We start from the raw sequence: 8,720 nt of genomic DNA on the forward strand, positions 1-8,720 counted from the left end.
CGAGTTTACGGGCTGGCGTCGCGCGAATTTTGAAATCCATCTCGGATACGGTCGGGCTCCCGCTCCGTACCGCCTCTTGTTGTCCAAAACATTTTTCGTGATCCGAGTCGTAAAATTCTTCGCATCTCCTTTCGTAAAGTGAAAATTTCGTAACCCAATTCTTTCGTAGCTAGAGGTTTGACTGTATACTGTAGTTGTGGTTTTAAGTAGAATAAAAATAAGAATTAATTTCATCTTGGTAAAATCATTTGCTTTCGTTCAACTAGGAGAGTTTACATTTATTGCCAAGAGATGGCATTGATAGTATATTTACATTCTCAATGACGATTACTGTAAATATTGTTAAAGTCCCAAATTGTTTTACTGTATTCTTAAACTTTCTTAAGACAGAAATATACCTTATTTTATAAACTTGAAACATAAATATCTTAGTAATAATTTTCCTTTTAAAGAAACTTAAACCCAACTCCCTAAAAACAGCATCCGAATACACTAACTGATTTCCTCTCTCTTGCTCAAGTGCTAACGAATAAACTATTTGATTCCTCTCTTTTTTTCTCTTACAATACTTACATATAGCAGAAGAAACTATTTCTAACTTATTCAAGACATCTATATACCATAGTTAATACAGTAGAATATAGAATACAGTATTAGGTAAGTAAAAGAGGACTAATAAAAGGAAAGAATAAAAGAATAAACAGAGCTAATAAGTAAAAGGGAAAATGAAAGAAAAAACAATACGATTACTGTATTACATGAATGAATGAATGAATGATTTTGAAGTTCTCTGGCATCCTGACGTCGAAGGTGTATAGCATGAAGGAATGTATGTTGGGTGTGGGGAAAGGTGGGTATTTCGGGATCCCCGTTGAAGGGTGGTAACAGGTGTTTGGAGGGAAAATTATTTACAAAACACGCGAACAATAGAGGGTTAAGAGATAGAAGGGCAGCCAGGAAAGGCAGAACTGCTAAGGGAAAATTATTTGGTAAGGAAAATTACAAGGAAAACAAGGAAAAAATGAAAAGCATTAGGAAAACATGAAAGGGAAAAAGACGAACAATGGCGAATTGAGCGCCAAGAGAAGCGAATGAATAGTTACAGGAATGAGGGGAAAAAAACGCGAAGCAAATAGAAAAAGGAGGACAAAGCATTATGAAACACAGTAGAATACTGTATACTTATCGAGTCAGCAAGAGCGTGTAGGAAGGAGGGGAGGGAGGTGCACGATGGGGAGGGGACAGGACAGCCATTAGTGTGAGAAGAGTCTTACACTAATATAAAAATATTAGCACAGATAAAGTATAGTGGGGAATATTGAATAAAAGGGATGGGAAAAGGAATAAGGATATAGAAGGGAATGAGAGGAATAATGAAATGATAATGATATATGAAATTTGTTATAAAAAGAATTAAGTACAGTGGAACCTCTACATACGATTGTCTTTACATACGATTGTTCCAACATCCGAAATAAAATTCCATCAAATTTTTGTCTCGACACCCGAAGTAATGCTCCAACATCCGATGTAGATCTTGTTTACGCCGGTAGATGGCAGCACGTAAGAGGGACGCCATTGAGCGTCGAGTTCTCTGTTCTTGTGTGTATTGTGTGGTTGTCCTCTGTTTGGTCTGTTATTAACAGTGCTTATTTTCTTCCTTTTCTCACATTTCCTTTTTGATTTCACCTATAATCATGGTGCCTAAGAAGCTAAGTTTCAGTACAGGTAGTGGTGAGAAAAGGAAGGAAATTCTTTCATTAGAATTGAAGCAAGAAATTATAGCAAACCATGAGAGCAGTGTGCATGTGAGTAATATGGCTAAACAATATGGCCAGAATAGGCCTATGATCTCGACGATCATCAAGAAGAAGGCAGCCATTAAAGGAGATAAACCATTGAAGGGGATCACCATTATTACAAGACACCGTAGCAATACTCAGGAAGTGATAGAATGCCTTTTGTTGATAGGGATAAAGGACAAAGAGATTGTTGGCAACGATCATTTGTGAGAAGGGCTAGCGTGATGAACAGAAAGAAAGAAAAAAGTGAAGCAAAGAAAACCAAGACAGCATTATCAAGCTCTTTTAAAAAAGTCCTCTCTCTATTTCTGTTTCTCTCTAAACATAGCATTAACATGTTCTTTAAATAAAATCTCTCTCTCTCTCTCTCTTGTTCTTCTTCGCAGTTATAGTGTTAGAGACGTCTATTATTTTTTTCCGAGAGAAAGAGAGAGATTAAACAAAAATGTGTTTAGAGTACATATGATTTTTAACAGCGTCAACGAGTTGAAAGACAATTAAATGTAACTAAGAAAGTAATAACAGCGAATCTGAATTCCTTTATTACCTAAAACAAAGATTAATGCAAACACACTCGTGTGCGTATGCACAAACACACACACACAGGTATAGGAATTGCTACGCAGTAAGAGACAGACGGTCGGGGAGGAGGTAGAGAAGGTGACTGCGATAACGTACCGTAACTCGTCACTGAAAGTGATGAAAATTAAAAATCCAAAGAAAAAAAAATGTAAAAAATATGAAATATAAAAATAAAAAAAAAAAAATAAGCTAAGTTAGATTAAAGTTTCCGTAGTGTAAGTTACGGTACGTTATCGCAGTCACCATCTCTTACACCTGTGTGTGTGTGTTTGTACATACGCACACAAGTGTGTTTGTATCAATATTTGTTTTAGTTCATAAAGGAATTCAGATTCGCTGATATTGCTTTTTTAGTTATATTTAATTGTCTTTCAACTCGACGCTGTTAAAAATCATATGTACACAACATATTTTTGTTTAATCTCTCTCTCTCTCAGAAAAAATAAATAGACATCTCTAACACTAACAGTGAAGAACATGAGAGAGAGAGAGAGAGAGAGAGAGAGAGAGAGAGAGAGAGAGAGAGAGAGAGAGAGAGAGAGAGAGAGAGAGAGAGAGAGAGAGAGAGTATTTATTTAAAGAACATGTTAACACCATGTCTACCTTCTCGCCGATCGTCCGTCTCCTCTTGGCATAGCAAATCCTACACCTGCGTTGGCCTGTCTCTAAAGTAAAGTGACAATAAAAACACATTTTCTATTATTTCTTTATAATTATCTTTTTTACATCCTTCTTTCATATTATGCAATTATGTTATTGTTATGTGTAATTATATGTAGTAATTTATTAAGGAGTTATTATAGGTTTTTGGGCTGTGGAACGAATTATACAAATTACAGTGTATTCTTATGGGAATATTTGCTCCAACATACGATTGTTTTAACATTCGAAGCAGTTTCTGGAACGAATTAAGATTGTATGTAGAGGTTCCACTGCAATGTGAATGCCAAATTAAAGGAAATGAAAGAGTAAGAGACTTGCGCAATGTTAGCGAGTGTTGCTTTTACTCAATCCGTCTAAACAGATTTTTACATTAATATATATTAGCGCAGATAAAGTATAGTGAGAAATATCGAATAAAAGGGATGGTAAAAGGAATAAGGATATAAAAGGGAATGAAGAGGAATAACAAAAGGAAAATGATACATGGAAATTTGTTACAAAAATGGAGTAATGTGAATACCAAAATTAAAGGAAATAAAAGTGAGAGACTTAGGTTAAGTTAGCGAGTGTTGAGAAGGCCAGGAGTGTTATTTTTACTTGATAAATTAAATTCGTCTACACAGAATCATACATTGATATAGACATATCAACGCAATAAAAGTACATTACGGGAAAATATCAAATAAAAGAAAGAAGTTAAGAGAAAGAGAGAGAATATGTAAAGATGTGAACGTGTTAAAACTCACAAATTTTTTTGTTTTTTTTTGTTTTTTATACTTTCCTAAACAGGAATATAGCTCATCTTATAAACTAAAAACAAATATCTTAGTAATAATTGTTTCTTTTGGGAAATATGAAAAATACTTCGGTAGCATGCTTTGATAATAAGGGAGTTATCTGATCTAAAAATTGAGATTACCAACAGGTCACCACGAACCACGCAGGGTTAATCAGGTGATTTGGAAAGTGTAAAGTAAACAATGATATTAAAATGTGAATATTACATGCATTATTATTGGATACAGTTAAGTGAAACACCAGTTTAATCAAAAGCCGGTTTATTTCAAATATAGCTGTAATTTTTTACCACAGTAAATGGATATACTGTACAAAGTACAACAAGAGCTGGAACGAGCGGGATGGACAGGTAAGTGGTCCGAAGATCTCCCAGTGTAAAGGAGCACGAGCCATTTGAAATCACAGTGCTGCCATAGCTTTCATTGCAAGTACTGTATGTGATTTCTTATCTAATAGGTATTGTGGCTTCCTGCGTCGCATGTAAGTGAAATCGCAAAGGGAGAACTCATGTAAAAAGAGGCCTGACTCTATAAACATATTACAAGAAGTTTTATATATAAAAACATAAGCAAAGTCAAAGGCCAGTAAAACAGTTGGGAGGAGAAAAAGACGAATGTCAACCCCACCCGAGCCAAAAGTAAAATGTGATGAGACAACACAGGTGTGTGCGTGTGTGCGCGTGTATGAGCGGGGTGGCTGGCTATCCGCCTAAAGCCTCGCTAACTAGCGGTAGGGTGGTTTACACCTCACTAAAAGTCTTATGGCTACCTTCTAGCTTCCCTAAAAATTTAATCCCTATAAATAGCGAGGGTTTGTATTTAGTGTCAGAACTATACAATATTGTATAGTATTCCATTGATTCTGTATTTATAACCAATAAGTGCTAGCAAGTTATGATACATCTCATGATGTTATGAACAACATACCTAAATGTTTTCTCACCTTGTACATTAATACAAACAAGAAATATGTACAAAATCAAAGTCATTGATACTACCTGAATTGTTGAATGACTACATGAGATCATTAAGTATCATCTGTAAAGTATCTTATAGTACATCAATTCAAAGAAATTTTAAAAGTTCCCCAGTGTCTTGTGTATCAGTCTATTAAAGATGATATGATCACATTCTTTGTATTGCACAGGTATGTTATTGAGGTAATAGTGCATCAGCCATCATGAAAAACCTTTAGGAATGATTTATTCGCTCTCCAAGTGAAAATGACTTAGTGTAATCTATGGAAAAGAGAACTGAATCTTAAACAAACAAACAAACAAACAAGCACACATATACATACATATATATATAAATATATATATATATATATATATATATATATATATATATATATATATATATATATATATATATATATATATATATATATATATATATATATATACATATACACACACACACACACACACACACATATATATATATATATATATATATATATATATAATATATATATATATATATATATATATATAATATATATACATATATGTATATATATATATATATATATATATATATATATATATATATATATATATATATATATATATACATATATGTATATATATATATATATATATATATATATATATATATATATATATATATATATATATATATATACATATATATATATATATATATATATATATATATATATATATATATATATATATATATATATATATATATATATATATATATATATATATATATACATACATACATACATACATACATACATACATACATACATACATACATACATACATACATATATATATATATATATATATATATATATATATATATATATATATATATATATATATATATATATATATATATATATATATATATACATACATACATACATACATACATACATATATATATATATATATATATATATATATATATATATATATATATATATATATATATATAATATATATATATATAGGCCATCACTAATCCGGCAACTTTGGGACCGGGAGGATTATACATTTTTCCGGATTATCCATATATTATCCTAGAATACATAATACCAAGTAGCTAACAACCTCATTCTGAACTTAAAATACCCCTTAAATAAGCAAATGTTGGTTAATAAAGAAAAGACAAATATAAAATAAATCTACGTAAAACTTTATTGAAATAAAAGTACAAACTAGTAAAATAAATGGTTACTAACATAGCAGATCATCAGAGCTAACGTAGGCTAACACACGGAAGATACCGTAGACAGTATACTGTACTCTTGTAACAGCCAATCACGTGCATTGTGCGACCCCCATTTTTCACTCATAAAATATGATTTTATCATATATCGTCTATCATGCGAGTTACTTTTTGAGAAACTAAATTAAAATACTAACCTTTTTACTCCATTTCTTTATCTAATCTTCTACTTCAATGGGTTAGAAAATCAAAAGATAATGATAAAAGTATCCTTAGTAACGTTATAATCATTGCGTAAATGCATACAGCCACAATAACAACTGAACAAAAAAGTTGTTTTGTTGTGGATTTTTGGGCTCAGGCCATGTCATCCTGATGGAAGGTTCCTTTAGTAGATTCCTTAGGGTATATAAATGACTACAATGGATATTCCCAGAGAATTAAACTAAAGGTTTCCAGAATTCTAATTTCTGCTGCGAGTACCCTTAAGGTTGTTCTTTAGGATATCACATAATAACAGGGGACGTATTCTTGACACGCCACATAGCTATCTGCACCCCACATAGCGTTTACGCTTCGATGATGGAATTAGTGGCAAGATATGGGAGGAGCCGTTACAAAGTTCTCCTCCTCTATTACTGTTATGGGTACTCGGATGACGTCATATGCGACGCCATCTTGGCTGACGTCATCACCGCTCGCCAACTCCATTCCTTTTGTAGTAGCGTGTTTGACGAGGAGTTTTTCCCAGTTGTTTCGCTATTTACTGCAGCCATGTCGCAATCTTCAGCCTCTTCTGTCTCTGGAAAGTTGAGTATTTAATTCGTATACTGTATAAATTAGCTCTGGTCGTAAAGTAACACTTTTCTATCGAAATAAACAGTGTTTTGTGGCGGAGCTATTGCCTAACCTGACGCGTCGCTGACGCTGTCGTTCGCATCGCATGCTTTATTTAGCTTAGCCAGAACGACTGTCCGGGTTTCCTAACTAATTGTCAGTATTAGTTATTTAGTCTTCATTGCTAGGAATTAGTTATATTATGCCGATAGTATTCTTTAATTTCGGCGAGTGTAGGTAGCCGATTTTATGATGCTAGAGATGTTAGCCTAGGCGCCTAGGCACGCTAGCCTAGGCGCTTCAGTTTACTTTCATGCATGATATGATATGTGTTCCTGGTGTTATTTTAATTAAATGAAGATATTAGGCAATTATACATATAAGATTCAGTGATTGTACATGGGTTTTACCTCCTAGAGAGTATACAAGGGGTTTTGATGACCAAGGAAGTCGATTCCCCTGCACCTAACCTAACAGCTTAGGGCCTTTAGTATACTTTCGCATCTCTCCGGTTACCTTTACATACAAGGTAATCTCTCCTCCCTCTGAGGTAGCCTAGGCTACATCCTAGTCCTCCTTACCTTCAATTGTGATTCTGGTAAGGTTAGGCTAGGATTTTCTTTCCCTTCCCAGAGCTATAGTTCGGGTCAGAACCTCAGAGTACCCGTCGTTTGCCCCAGCAACCCCAATAGGTGAATGAACTCTCCTATTGGTCCCCGCTGGACGGTAAAGGAGGGGGCTATGCCCACCACCCTAGACCACACCTGTAAGGGTTACGAAACCCTTCCTCCCTGTGGCCTAGCGACTTGTCCTGCGCTTCCCTACTCTGTGCTTGGAGATATGCTTCTCTAGCCTAGGTTAAGCAGGCTTAAGGATTCTGTTTCTTTATAGTTTGGGATGGCCTGTCACTGCCATTCCCTTTCTGTACTAACCCACCCTAGGCTGGAGAATGAACTCTCCCTATACCTGGGATGGTGCCGGTACCGAAACAGAGTCCCCCTTAGGGTGTCAGGGAAGGCTTACACCAACCCCTACACCCCAACACAGGACCCTTTCCCCTCCCCCTCTGTCCTTTGGTGATGGCCTAGCCATCACACCCCTGTCCATCGTCCTACAACTCACCGAGTACCGATGGGTTGTGGGGTCGGCCCGGTCTTTTCGCCTGCTGGGCCAAGCTGTTCAGCTTTCCTTGCATGATACTGCTATGGGATAGCACAGCGGCAGGTCTATCTGCTAACGGGAGACCTCCCTGCTGTCATAGAGCGTTCTTCGGTCCTCCCTTGGATCACCATCTGCAGCCCTAGCCGACCGACGGCTGAGCTGCGGTTGGATGGAAGCCTGACCAAAATATGTTCTTCCTTCCATTTGAATCCTCCTTCTTGAGGAAGGCGAGGTTAGGGTAGTGAGCTGCTGCCCTCCCCTCCCCTTCCTTCAATGCTTTCTCTTTCTCTCCGATCTAGTGCCGGCCCCACTGTTGCACGACTCTGCCGGCAACAGCCGCCAGTGTAGCCTAGGTCTCCTCCCAGTCACATGGAACGATGACAGGGTAGGTGTACCTTCAGCTGGTTGCCTGCCGGCCGCCGGCGCCCCCGCCACGTCGGTGACCTGCCGACAATGCTTGGGGTTGTCTCCCTTTCCCTGCCACATAAAATGATGGTTGGAACGGGTTACCCTCCGCCGGTGGCCGGCATCCCTTCGGCTGTCCGGTGGGCCGCCGGTGCGCCGGCAGCGCCGGCTCCACCTAATTTACATGTTGCGACAGTGGACTGTCCTCTTGCACTAACCCTTGTCTATTGTATGGCTGTGTACAGTAGCCAGTACTTCTGTGGTATAG

This window comes from Palaemon carinicauda, chromosome 11, assembly GCF_036898095.1.
Source record: "Palaemon carinicauda isolate YSFRI2023 chromosome 11, ASM3689809v2, whole genome shotgun sequence".
Classification (NCBI taxonomy): Eukaryota; Metazoa; Arthropoda; class Malacostraca; order Decapoda; family Palaemonidae; genus Palaemon; species Palaemon carinicauda.